This window comes from Prionailurus viverrinus, chromosome A2 (assembly GCF_022837055.1).
Source record: "Prionailurus viverrinus isolate Anna chromosome A2, UM_Priviv_1.0, whole genome shotgun sequence".
Classification (NCBI taxonomy): domain Eukaryota; kingdom Metazoa; phylum Chordata; class Mammalia; order Carnivora; family Felidae; genus Prionailurus; species Prionailurus viverrinus.
In genome coordinates, this window is record NC_062562.1 from 88,199,650 (window position 1) to 88,214,931 (window position 15,282).

The window sequence follows — 15,282 nt, forward strand, 5'->3', positions numbered from 1 at the left end:
GGATATTGATATTATCTCTGTGGTCATGCAGCTGGTAATAAGTGAAGCCAAAAAGGAGACACAAGATTCCAGAGCCTAAACCCTTTACTAAATTATGATGGTTAAAAACTATTTTTTTCTGAATAAATAACTTAAATTTTAAGAAGAAGCATAATCACTATAGAAGAGTAATCATCTACGTTACAGGCGTATGTTAAGCAAAACCTACATTTAAGCACTGTTCTAGTTACCAAAAAAATCAACAGTGAATAAAATGGACAAATGACCTAAAGGAGCTTTCCGAGAGGAAAAAGATAATCAATAGAATAAATAAATAAACAGATTGCATTGTGGTAGACAGTAAATGCAATAGAGGGAAAAAAATTTAAAAAGGACAGTAGGTTATGGAGATGTTAAAATGTAAATCCTGTGGTCACTAGTGATCTCCAGAGAAGGTGATAATTAAAGATAATTAAAGACCTGAAGGAGGCGAAGAAACAAGCCCTTCTCCATCCTCAGTTCAATCCAATCTCCACGGCAAATAGCATTCTAGCCCAAAAGGACGGAGTTCAAAGGCCCTGAGGCACTGGGGAACATTGCTAGGACGATCTGGGAACAGCAAGGAAGGAGACCGGATCAGGAAGAGGTTGGCTCTGGTGGAGCATGGGAGCACACAGAAGGGGAGATGGGACCTGAGAGATAATGAGGCAAGGAAGGGAAAGCTACTCCAAGAATAAGAAGAGAAGCTATAGTGTGTGAAGCAGGAGAGGGACATAATCCACATTATGTTTTTAAAAGGATTACTCTGGCTTTTGTATAGAGAATTGACTTGGGGCATGAGATGGAGGAGTGATCAACTAGAAATTGCTGTTAGGAGATCCCAGGAATAAGACGAAATTGTCTTGGCCCAGAGAAACAGTATTGAAGGTGTGGGGAAATGATTTGCATTCTGGACATATTTTGTAGGTGGAACTGACAGGATTTGCTTATTAACTGAATATGGTATTGTAAGTAAATAAGCTGCGTCAGACTTGAACATCTGGAAGAGTTGAGATTTATCAGCCAAGATATAGAAAGTGGTGGATATTGCAGGGTTAGGTGTATTTCTAAGCAAATATGATGAAGAAAGACAATCAAGTTGAAAGAACAGGCAGAATGCCAGGATGATTGACCACAGGATATGATTAGGCTAAGGAAGATAAAACAAAGGTGGGCTGGGAGGGACAGTGTGGAGATGACAGGGTCAAGGACTGGAGACCCTTCCGAGGCTGTAGGGTGTGGCATCCATATTGGAGACTAATGTATTCATTCAACATAAACTATGACTCGCTCGAGTCGAAAATTGGTTAGAACATGCCCTAGCCAGAGTCCCAACTGGAGGCCAGTTCCTCGGACTCCCATATATTCTATTCCCATATTAGCCTAAATTCCTTGGAATGATTTAGGACTGAATGGTTTTCCAAATATCTAAAAATTAAAGTTTCTAACAATTAACACTTGAGTGCTTGTAAGATAAGATTTGGCTATTTGAGGTGTACTTGAGAATTCCTGGACTAAAATAGATTGTCCCACGTTAGCAGTCAAAGCACGTATTACAGAACAGAAGTTAATGCCTGATAAAAGAATTAAAAATGAAATAAAATGTGTTAGTACAGAGACTTAAAGTCTCATTATTAATTCCTCTCACTACTTTTGAAATGGATGGAACACACCTTCAAATTTTAAAATCTTAATGTTAATCTAATTATTGGCAAACTCTTATGAAACCATTTTACAAATTCCTAAACCATAGATTATGATAAAAGTTACATTTTCTTAATGAATTTTATTAAAATAGAAGGATATCATTGGTTACATTTTTGGTCATACAAATAATTATATTATGTTTAAGAAAATGGGGCATTGCTAATGCACATAAAAACTCTGTATGATAGATTACCCACATTTTGAGATTTTCCATGATTGCTTGGAAAGTTGAGAAAATACATGGTCCTGCCATCCTCCAGGAAAATGACTTCATTTTCTGTAAACATCTGCTTGTTCCATTCCCAAGCTCTTTAAAAAATATAAGTAGGCTTTCATTACAAAAAGTGTGGGTGACCCCAAAAACGTTTTTTTTTTACAATGTTAATTAATCATAAAACAACTTGTATGACCAGGAGGCATTTTTTAAAATCCTCATTTATATTTGAGAGAGAGACAGAGAGAGAGAGAGAGAGAGAGACAGAGAGAGAGAACGGAGGAGGGGCAGAGAAAGACACACACACACACAGAATTCAAAGCAGACTCCAGGCTCCAAGCTGTCAGCACAGAGCCCGAAGGGAGGCTCAAACTCAACAAACGGTGAGATCTTGACCTGAGCAGAAGTCAGACGCTTAACTGAGTCACCCAGGCGCCCGACCAGGAGGCATTTAAAGACAATCACTGATATTTATTATTGGCTAATATTTTACTCCTTTATTATTCTTTTACTTTCCAAATTATTTCATTTCTCATTACCCTACCACGTTAACAATGATGGAAGCATGCTTGGATAATAGTATGTATTCTCTATGTTGTGGCCATCCATCTGATTACATAGTTTCTAGAAATATTTCTCTATAAAATTAGAGGTTACTCATAAATTAGTTGTAGTACTTTAATTTTTTTTTACTAAGATGTGGAAGAATTTAAATCTTTTTTTTTATTATTATAAAGAAAAACACAGCATTTTGTGTTAACAAAAGTAATGTCATATGGGGGAATGAGGGAGTTGGATTGCTACCTCTAGATATATTCACATTTGAAATGCCTTTCCAAATATGACCTTCCAACCCATTGGAATACTTGCCATTATGTCGTTTCTGTGTTCAAAAACCTGCACCTTAAAACCTATATGTTACTTTTGAGGTTTAATATACTGATTCAGAAGTTATTTGACATTGTCATCATCTAATCAAAATGAGCAAAGTCATGGAGAGAATAAGCATTGATCAAGTATGCCTGCTGAACAATATGGGAAGGAAAAGATCTTGAGGAAAGGGATTGGCCTAAGGGAGACAGGTCCAGGTTAGGTGACAAAGGGACAAAGGGACAACGTCCTGGCACTTTGTCTCTATTAGTTGAAATACTCATTTAGAGAAAGAAAAGCAAGACACTTTTTCCACTTTAACAATCATCCATGCACTGACACTTGGTAGTATGCTTTTGATGAAAATGCAGCAGATATCCTTTTCATTATGTAATTAAGATTTTGTTTTTGATTTTTGATTTTTTGAGAAAAGCTGAATAATTATATAAAAGCTACAACTGGAAAAATGTAAGTAGAGATCCAATGATTTGTATTTCTGGGACAACATAAATCCTTTTTTTTCTTTAAGGAAAAATAATACTTTTCTTAGCAGGAAGAACAACATACAGGTTTAATTTTATGAATCAGGAATGCAGTGTAAAGGCCAAGAAACTTGATATTAAGTATCAAAATGTTATTTCAGAGTTGTTATTATATTATCTTCAAAAACAAAGTGATTTAAGATGGGCAAGAAAATACATATTTTAAATGGGAGGATTTCCTTGTGCCTAAATAAGATATTGGGAAAATATAATATATTTATCTGTATTATTGTATTATTTTCCAAAACTATTATACTGCCATTCTTTAGAAGACATCCTAACTTAATAAGTGAAAAATTTATATCTGGATTTCAAACAAATGCACTATGTCTCCGTTAGGGTCAACTGTTCAGGCAAAGACTTATTTATTGCGTACAGGCAAACTTGCATAGTTACACAGACACATTTACTATGTACATCAACTCTTAATAATAACAGTAATAATGATGACAGACTACCAAATGTTCTAAGCAGTTTCCACGTGTTTACACATTACACAAACGTTGAGATAGATTACATTATTATACTCACTTTACAGATAAGAAATATAAGACAGAAAGATCCCAAATAACTTGCTGAAGATTGCATCATGAGTGAGAAACTAAACTGGTGTTCACGTGCAACATTGATACACTGGGAAGGTGACAACACGGTCAGAGCCTCAGAGAGTCCATTTTCAAAAAGTCTCAAAATTACTGACTGTCTTTTCCTACTAGCTTCAGAGGAATGGAGTAGTCACAGTGAGATCTCAGTAGGCATGAACTGAAAGTGAAGGCATTTATTTTAATGAGGAAGTAGTAAATGGTCAATTTTATTGATTGCTAAGCCTATCAATCCCTGCTGGGAAAGAAGTGGGCAATGCATCAAAAGTTGCCAAAAGTAAGTATGACCTTTCTTGAACTTAAAAGACAAGTAGGAGCTTTCTAAAAGATGAAAGGCTGGGGGCAGGGATGAGGAAATGGGATGAGCAAAGAAGGCAGGCAAGGGGTTCAGAGTCAAAGGGGATGTGGGGAGGGATGGGTCCAGGGATCTAGGAAAAGGTAAGATTAGGGAAGCCTTGGACGAACTGCCAAAAAGCTTTAACTTTATCCATTATGTAATAGGAGGCTTTTCATGAGTTGAAGCAGAGATACAACATGTTTGTATTTACGTTTTGTATCAATTTTTAAAAATTTTTTTAATGTTTATTTATTTTTGAGACAGAGAGAGCATGAACTGGGGAGAGGCAGAGAGAGAGGGAGACACAGAATCTGAAGCAGGCTCCAAGCTCTGAGCTATCGGCACAGAACCAGACGTGGGGCTCGAACTCAGACTATGAGATCATGACCTGAGCTGAGTCGGACGCTCAACCGACTGAGCCACCCAGGCGCCCCTAAATTTTTTTAATCTTTATTTATTTCTGAGAGAGAGAAATAGAGCATGAGCAGAGTAGGGGCAGAGGGAGAGGGAGACACAGAATCCGAAGCAGGCTCCAGGTTCTGAGCTGTCAGCACAGAGCCCGAAGCTGGGCTCAAACTCACAAAGGGTGAGATCATGACCTGAGCCAAAGTTGGATGCTTAACTGACTGAGCCACTCAACCACCCCTATTTACGTTTTATATAAATCACTTTGACGGCTTTGAGGAGGATGTACTTGAGAGGGGAAATTTAGTACTAGAAATGTTGCTGCAATGATCCAGGGAAAAGAATATATGATTTTAAGGAGAGTGGCTAGAGTGATTGGGAAAAGGAAGCGTGTGTATAAACATGTAAGAGGTAAAATGAGCAGGTATTGTCATTATTTGGAGATTACTAAACAAGGAGGAGTCATCTCCTGGTTTTCTTGCCTTGGTGGCGGGCTGCTTGTTGTAGCCAAAACATAAGATAGAAATCACAACAGTAAATACAAAATGTTGCATTAAATTCTGGACAAGTTGAATATGAAGTTCCTATAGAAGATACCATGGGGACATAAGGCAGAAAATGGGAAGAAAGGTCAGGAAGTTATGGTCTAACAGGTGTCATTTGGCAGTAACCAGACTATGGATTCCAGTTAAAACCTCAGATTGGAGCTGTGAGAATGGATGTGAATATTCGGCAAGAGAACATTCAAGAACAGAAGTTGGCTGAGGAAAAAACTCAAGAGAACAGTAACATTTAACTGTCTGACGGTGGGAAAAAGCAACCAGAAGGAATCAAGAAACTATAAACTAAAGGTAAAGCACGCAAGATCCAAGGGAGGAGAGAGAATTTCAAGAAGGGAGTCCTGTCTCCCTTTAAATACAAACTGTAAGTACAACTAGACCCTTTGGTTTGGCAATCAGGGGAGTCATTGGTTTGCTTCCTGGCGCAGTCACTCTCAGTGGACACAGAGCCAGATCATGGCTGCTGTGATGAGGGAGTAAAGAGCTGAGCCTCCCATGAACTCCAGATTTCCCCTAATGAGTCTCACCTTGATCTTGCTCTGTTGTAGAAGGCTCTCTGGTTTCTGCGCTGGGAGGCTCATGACCCCTCTCCTCTCACTGTTCTTCTTCTTCTTCTTCTTTTTAATGTTTATTTATTTTTGAGAGAGAGGCACTGTGTGAGCAGGGGAGGGGCAGAGACAGAGAATCTGAAGTGGGATCTGCATTGACATCAGAGAGCCCCGATGTGGGGCTCGAACTTACAAACTGTGAGATCATATTCTCAACAGTTTCACAGCCAAAGCTCTTGAACTTAATATGCAAACTAATTTCTTTCTCTTTCTTTCTTTCTTTATTTCTTTCTTTCTTTCTTTCTTCTTTCTTTCTCTTTTTCCTTCTCTCTCCCTCTCTCCTTCTGTCCCTCCCTTCTTCCTCCCTTCCTCCTCTCCTCCCTTACTCTCTTTTGCTTTCTTTCTAGAGAGGACATGAGAGAAAGAGCCTGCTGAGAGTCTGCTGAGCACAGAGCCTGATGTAAGGCTTGATCCCACGACCCTGGAGCCAAACTCCAGAGTCAGACCCTCAACCAACTGAGCCACCCAGGGGCACTTGTAAACTAACTTTAGGTTGTATATGTAATATGGTGATTCCTTATCACTTTGAAGTAAACTACAACATTCTCAGGAGTAGCATTTAATAGAACGTTATGGGGGCACCTGGGTGGCTCACTCAGTTAAGCACCAGACTTCGGCTCAGGTCATGATCTCATGGTTAGTGGGTTCGGGCCCCGTGACGGGCTCAGTGCTGACAGCTCAGAGCCTGGAGCCTGCTTTGGATTCTGTGTCTCCCGCTCTCTCTGCCCCTTCTTCACTGTCTCTCTCTCTCTCTCTCTCTCTCTCTCTCTCTGAAAAATAAACATTAAAAAAAAATTAAACAAAAAGAAAGTTATGTATAGAACCACCCTCTGTAATTTCCACCACTAGGAAAGAAAAATATTAGTGTATGTTCTTAATTGTTAGTTTGGTTGTTAATATGCAATATATATATATATATATATATATATATGTGTGTGTGTGTATATATATGTATATATATATATACATATATATATACACACACACACATATATATATATACACATACACACACGGAGATTACAAAATAATCTCCACATTTATTTATGACAGGCAGGCTTGTGACTTTGTTTCTACTCCTTTAAAATGATGATTATGTCAGGTTCTACAATTTTTATTATCTTAGAAATATCAAGTCTGTGCAGTTCCCATTACTTCACTCAATAATTGTACAACTTTATTTTATAATCTGAGGATGTGATTATTATTTACACACTGACTAACACCTAAAACACAGAAACCAAAATCTTTCAAACATGATTAATCTTTATGGTTCCTATTAGGAAAACATCCATCTTTAAACTCAGCCTTCTTGGGTCCTTAAACCAGCAGTGGAGACTGAGAGAAGGCCCAAGAGTATGCAAGTCTTGGAACTTGTTAGTTAGTAAGAACTATGCATTATGTATCATTAATTTCCTCTTTAAGGCTCTCAAGAACATACAGCTCCTATCATCATTTTTAATAATTTGCAAACCCAAGACAAGTACATATATCTTCAAGGAAAAATATAACACCAAGGTGGTTATTTTAGCCCAGATTTCTTTAAAAACTTTTTTTTTTAATGTTTATTCATTTTGAGAGGGGAAGGTGCAGAGAGAGAAGACACAGAATCTGAAGCAGGCTCTAGGTTCTGAGCTATCCGCACAGAGCCCAATGCTGGGCTTGAACCCACAAACTGGGAGATCATGACCTGAGCCAAAGTCAGACACCTAACCAAATGAGCCGCCCAGGTGCCCCTAACCCAGATTTCGTCATAGTGGGTAGAAGATTTAGAAACTATACATAATTATTTCACAGCTATTTTATACTTTTACAAACATCTTTGGGTCATCGTTAAGAACAGGGGCCTACTTACTTACACTATCCATCTCTGTGTGCCCAAACCCTATTCTGTTAATGTAAAATTATTTAATATTACAATAACATAAGTCATTGAACTAAAGAAACATATTTCTTCAAAAAAGGTTTCTATTTTTTTTCATAGAAAGTGGAATGTTGTGATGTACTCATCTGTGCATTTTTTTTTAATTTTTTTTCAATGTTTTTATTTATTTTTGGGACAGAGAGAGACAGAGCATGAACGGGGGGAGGGGCAGAGAGAGAGGGAGACACAGAATCGGAAACAGGCTCCAGGCTCTGAGCCATCAGCCTAGAGCCCGACGCGGGGCTCGAACTCACGGATCCCTAGATCGTGACCTGGCCAACGTCGGACGCTTAACCGACTGCGCCACCCAGGCGCCCCTCATCTGTGCATTTTAAATAGATTTGGTGGGAATATTTCCCTGTTTGTATACCTTCTCAAGGAAAAATTAAATTGACCTTAGCTACCAGGTTATTTACAATTCTATCTGTTTCCATCATAGTGTGTGTCAGGGGCTATATTTATCAAATCTCAAGGAATTCTTTAAGAGTTACAGGAAATCACTTTTTTTTTTTTTTTTTTTTGCACAATACTGACTCTTTTGCTATTTGCTGGATTTCAAGTTTCTGGAAGTTGGACACAACTGAAATAATGAGAAATGGGGTGGAGAGTAATGGTTTGCTTAAGTAACTGTGAGAGATAAGGTCACAAAGTACCCAGAGTTTCCATCTGATTCACAGAAGGGAAGGAAGCTGGGAGGAGCCGGTGTGGAGGTGGGATCCTGGGGTGGAATCCTGGTGGAGGTTTCTGGACTGATAAGGTCCAGGACTGTGGGAACCTTCTCCCTGGTTTCAGCAGCTGTGCTCTGTAAAGAAGGCTTGACAAGCTCCCTCCTTGGGAGGAATGGATGGAATGTGGATGCTCCACTTTACCTTGGGCTCTGAAACCACAGGGAGCTCTAGACCATTCTGAAGCCACAGCCAGCAGAAGGCATTCAGGCTCCGGAGTGAGGGTCCAGGGTTTCCCCATAAATCAAAGACTGCCCTATTGCAACCTCAGTGATCACATGATCTTGGCATTATTTCAACGTAGTTTTAAAAATAAAACCAAATAAACGACAAATTAAGGAGTAGGGGAGGAGGTAAACGAACGCACTATCTAAAAGCCTATTACAGTTTTGGCCAGATCTTTGACTCAGAACATGGTGTTGCACAAAATTGTGGTGTAATCTTAAATGCCATAAACAGTTAAGCATGTGTAACGTCTACCTAATTGTTTGGAATGAAGAAAACAAACAAAAGCATTACAGAAACACAGGATTGGCACACACAGGGTACTTGACAATAATATGCTGCGTAACTTGGGAGGTAATTTTACCTCCCTGGGTTTCAGTTTCTTTAGCTAAAAAATAAAGAATTTGGACTAGGTATTTAAAATCCTATTATCTCAAGTTTTTGATTTTTTTTTTAAATTATAACTGTTGGTCTCTTTTAAATATTATAAGCATCGTATGATTTACAAGTAGTCATTTTATATTGGCTTTTATTTACCAAGTATAAAGTCATGTATGCTCAATGAAAAAAACAAAAACAAAAACAAAACAAAACAAAAAACAGAGAACTATTGAAAACTTAAGAAAGCCTATAAACTCATTATCCTGAGAAATCTACAATAAACTTGTTTGTGTTAGTAAGTACAAACTTCATATATATAAATGGTATAGATATATAGCAAGTTAGGATTATACTACTTATGCTGTTTCATTATCCACTTTTTATCTTAAAATACAGTGTGTATATTTTTAATGGCTGTATTTATTAGCTTTCCTTATTTTTAACGGCTGTGAATTTTACTGCAGGTATACTGGGTGTATTTGTATCGTCATTTAAGAAATCATCTTGATGCTTATCAGCTTTATATATTAACAATTTCAACAACATATTCTGTCGAACATTTAAATTGCTTCTTTCCACTATTGTTTACAATGTTTCAGTAGACATATCTGTACACTTCTCTGAATATTCCCCAAAGATAAATTCCAGGAAGTAGAATTGTTAGATCAGAGGCAATGTGAGTGAATGTTTTAATCTGACAGATATTTTTTAATCAAAAATACTGTAAACATTTTGTTAAATGTATAAAAATCATGATTCATCCTAATTTCAGCAAACATTTTATTGAACTTTCATTGAGTGATATTTTTTCTATGAATATTGCCTTTAACAGTGCTGAGATTAAATACATTTTCAAGAATATATTCTGAAAGTAACAATGTTTCCCACTCTATAGATGGGTTTTGAGAATGAAGTAAGTGCTAAAACCTAAATGGTAATTCCTGGGCCCTGGGCTTGCTTCTCACAGGACAATTAGCCGGGAGGCAGGCACTGAGCAGGCCCCATACTCTGGAAACAGGCAGGGTGACAGTGAAGGGTCATGGGTTACTGTCCTTCTGAGCCCATATGAATTTGGTTCTCCCTCTTTTTCACATGGTGTGAGTGAATGACCCTGGCGAATTTTAATACTCTAAAGCTATATGGGGCACTTGGGTGGCTCAGTCTGTTAAGCATCTGACTCTTGGTTTTGGCTCAGGTCATGATCTCACGGTTCATGAGTTCAAAACCACACTGGGCTCTGAGCTGGCGGCACAGAGCCTGCTTGGGATCCTCTCTCTCCCTCTCTCTCTCTGCCCCTTCCCTGCTCATTCACTCTCTGTCTCTCTCAAAATAGATAAATAAACTTAAAAAAAAATAAAGCTATAGAATCAATCTAATTATTTTACAATTTTAACTGGCATCAACTTGAAAATGTCTACTTAGCTACAAATGAGTACAAACTACTACAGTTGATCCTTGACACTCGGTGAGTCAGGGTGCCTACCCACCTTGCAGTCGAAAATCTGCGTATAACTTTTGACTACTAGAAACTTAACTACTTAAGAGCCTACTGTTGACTGTTACTGATCACGTAAACAGTCATTTAACACATATTTTGTATATGTATCGTATGATGGATTATATACTATATTCTTTACCATATACTCTATTGACTGGAAAAAATCCATATGGAAGTGGGCCCACACAGTTCAAACCGATGTTGTTCAAGAGTCAACCACATTTTAAAGTGACCTCATATGAGACACCATGCTTTGTGCCTTAAATGCATTTCCATTCATCCACAAGAAGAAAGAAAACGCGACATAGCAACTTAGGTTCTATGATGCCTATGTAAAGATGAAGAAAATGAAGGGACGATGAAGGCACCCACGGTAAAAAAGCTAGCAAATCGAGGACAAAAATCAGGTCTGAGGGAGTTCTGTTCATTTGTACACTAGTTCTCTTAAATCACTGTGCGTTAGCAAGTTTACAGAGCATGGTAAATTCATCACAATACAAAGATCAGGGAAGCTCCCCACTGCATAGAGCATGAGTGAAGATGGTTACATTCTCATACTTCTCCTAATACTTGTCCATCCTCAAAACAGAAGGTTTGGGGTAAATTCTGTTCCTTACCTTTTCTCCTACAAAACCTGGGATGGGGGAGTTGCTCTAACTTGCTACTTTTTTCTCCCATTCCAGCTCACTGGTTTTTAAAATAAAGTAACACTTCGTATCCCACTCATTTATTCTCATAAGTGGGAGGGTCGGTTTGTTTGTTTGTGTTAATAATTGTTTAACAGATGAGCCGTTTCCCCTAAGAGCCCAAAGCATATATCAGGATTACGGACGATCGGTAAGATACAGTTTTGTTTTTTGTTTTTTCTTAAATTTGATGGGAGATTTAAGGGATTGCTAAATAAGTATCCTGTGCTTTTTGAAAGTCTGCATTACACCATTTTATTTTCAGGAAATACCTACATTAGTACCTGTTTTCATTAGCTGAAAGAAATGTGAAGAGGATTTGCAGTTTTACGAAAAAAGAAGAAAAGCAAAAATAGTGTTGTGTTTGTTTTGCGGCCACATTGGAGAGGTAGCTCGCTCCCCAAACAGTGAGAGTGGCGCCGCCAAGCGCCTTTCTCGGGAACTACAGTCAGCGTCTCAGCGTCAAGCTACTATGGCTGTGAACAGGGTTTGTGAGCGTTTGAACTTTATTTCTATATATTCTGTGCATCTATTAGCAAGATGTGTCCTGAGGTATCAGAAAAGCCTAAGAGAGGTTATTTTTGGGGTCTAGGAATACTAAAAGAAATCCTATTTAAATTAAAGGTAATAGCTTCTTTGCTCTGTGCCATTTCAGCTTACAAAAGATTTCATAGAAGCCCTCTACTTTTGGATAGCGAGGGAAACCTGTACTTTTGTTTTATAAAAGATGCACATATATTAAATTTCTTCTATCATGTAAATCTTAACATTTTATAGAGCCAGTATATTCTCTCTGAGACACATAGGTTATTTTTCCCTCTTTAAATAGTTGAAAGAAATGGAATCACAGAAGTATATTACGTGACCTCCCCAAGGTTATTTAGCAGACCAACTGCAGAAATGCAGAGTTTAGTTAAAACCAGCTAAAAGTAAAACAAGGGAGTACTTTTCAAATATAAAACTATAGAGGCTTTAGGATAATCAGCAGAGTAGACTAAAACTACTTGGTATATGCTAAACAATCAAAGAGGTTGTTTTATTTTTAATCAAAGGCAGATATTCTAAAAGCATGTAGAGTTTTTAATCAGAAAATATCCTCAGATAAATAAGATTCACACAGGGATTAAATCTATTCAGTCCGGTTCAAAGTTATAGAGCAAGCATAATAGAGAAAGGCTTTTAGAAATCTACTTGAGTAAGCCATTTTGATCTTTTTATCTTGATTGCTCTTTATCTCCTGATAGTTTACTTCTCAGCTTTAGTGTTGAGTTAAAAAAAAAAAAAAAAAAAAAAAGTTGGTCAGCCTTTACTTTGTGCTTGCCTGCTTATTGTATTAAGGATTCTATGTCTATAATATTCATTCCAAAGTGGATTGTGCATACTCTTTGTTTAAATGGTTAGTTCCAGAAATATTTAAGAAGCTTTCTCTACCTAAAATAAACATTTTGAAGAACCATTCAGGAGTGTGAGAGATGATGAGTGGAATGTTTTATGTTACGCGTAACTGTGGCTCAAAGGATGAAATCTTTGCTGTGTTGTAAAAATAGTCTCAATTCCTCTTCATTAAAGCAAATAATTTGGTTGCCTGAAAGTCTAAGTTACCCATATCATCCAAACAGAAATCCAAGGACTGAAATATGTGTGGCATTTGTTATTTGAATTCCTCCACCTTTCCATGCTACAGTGCTAACTAGATGGTAAATTGTGAAATGCAATCAAATGCAAAGCTTACAATAAAATCAGGTCATCAGCTGAGATATTTACAAGTTCATATGATATTAACAAAATCTTACTGAAATTTTTATGACATTTATTTAGTGTAGAAGAAAAATCAATCTTACTATGAATACCTAACTCATGGAATGGATTCTTCTGTAAGAACCTGATCCCTTAATATGATACCTTAATATTGGAAGTATTTGAGAAAAGAAAAAAAGAAATAAATAGAAATATGCTTTATATTAAAATACTTGAGATCAAGAATGAATTAATCTAAATCATGCTTAAAAAAAGAAAACACCTCTCTCTCTCTCTCTCTCTCTCAGTTGATATAATTGCCTTAAATAAGTACTAATTCATTTCAGAGCAATCTAGCCTAAAACTCAAATTTTCTTTACTCTTACTCTGTGGCATTTTTACTATGGAATTTTGGAAACATAACTAACTTATTGAAAGCCTGTAAATGGACTTTCTCAAGAAAACTGGTAAATTCTATGCCTCTAGAGATATCCAAATTTATATAATATATATTTACATGTGTGTATATAGTGTGTTCTAAAGAGAACTCAGTTGTACATTTAGTTTATTTATGAATACTTCCAGAGTTCATGATTGGATTTGGTAACTTTAGGGTCCATTTAATCTAAAAGAAAATCTGCTTAGAAAAAAAAAAAAAAAAGAAAAAGTCCATAGTATGTAGAATGGATATGGCACTGACATTAAATAAAATTGTAAATATGGGGGAGCCTCGGTGGCTTAGTTGGTTAATACCCGACTTCGGCTCAGGTCATGATCTCAGGATTCATGGGTTCAAGCCCCACAACAGGCTTTCTGCTCTCAGAGCCCTCTGCAGTCAGCACGGAGCCTGCTTTGGATTCTCTGTCTCCCTCTCTCTCTGCCCCTCCCCTCTTGTGCATGCTCTTTCTCTCAAATAAGTAAGCATTAAAAACTTTTTAAAGTTCGGGTGCCTGGGTGGCTTAGTCAGTTGAGCGGCCGACTTTGCTCAGGTCATGATCTCGCGGTCCGTGAGTTCGAGCCCCGCGTCGGGCTCCGTGCTGACAGCTCAGAGCCTGGAGCCTGTTGCAGATTCTGTGTCTCCCTCTCTCTGACCCTCCCCCGTTCATGCTCTGTCTCTCTCTGTCTCAAAAATAAATAAACATTAAAAAAAAAGTGTTTAAAAAAACTTTTTAAAATTATAAATATGTAGTTAGGATCATAACACATTAAATTGAAAATCAATGTTATGCTTTATTAAAGTCAGGTAAAAGGAGGTTGTGCTTTACATTACTATTATTTACTAAAGCAACAACCTTTAACATATTCTTTTCCAAAGGAAATAAAGACAAATATCTGATTACTATGAAAAAGTAACTGTAGGTAGTATAAAAAGAATAATTCTATTATACTACAAAAATTCCTAAACTCATTAACTGTAAGCTAAAATTACATATGGCAAAAAATCACATAGCTGGCAATAACAGCATAATTTCCAACTACCGCATAAAATTACCAATTTCCAGGGAGCTGCAAAATTTCACACCATCACAGGTTATAGACATACATTTTTTTCAAGTGAGCATAATGATTTGGGTACTTATTGTCACACTTCTGACAGCATTAAGGTAGAAACGTATACGAAATTCTTAAAGCCCAGATTCTTGACTCAGAAAATAAATGTAAATAAAAATTACTCCTCAAATTATCTTCATGTCAAAGAAAGATAAATTATGTATCAGGTCTGATTTTTTTCTTAGGAGATCAAATCGTTTCTTGAAAATTTATATTATCCTGATTATAGAAAGAAAGTCAATTTAATTCTCTCATGAGTTTAGTAATATAGTCATCAAACATTTTTAGACATCTATTAATTGTAATCCTCTACAGAAATGAATGCTACTAAGCATCACAAGGTATGGGACTCAGTCTCAGTTCTGCCACTAAGTTACTGTGCTGTTTTTTTTTCCTACTTCACTGACCTCATTTGTGAAAACCATGGTTCAGAGTAAATAATCTCTGAAGTCCCTACCATCTTTTAACCTCTCAATGTGTAACTGAGATGTGGTTCCTGCTCTCAGAGAGTTTACAGTGTTTTAGGAGAGAATAGTAGAGAATGTTACAAGAGTTGTAATTGTAAGGGAGGAAAAATAATTTTTCTGCTACCCTTTCTGGTTCTTGGCTGAGACACCCCAGCCCTGCAGTAAAAAGACAGATTAACCAGAGAAAAATAAACAAGTTAAATAGCATGTATCCCTCCTGCATAT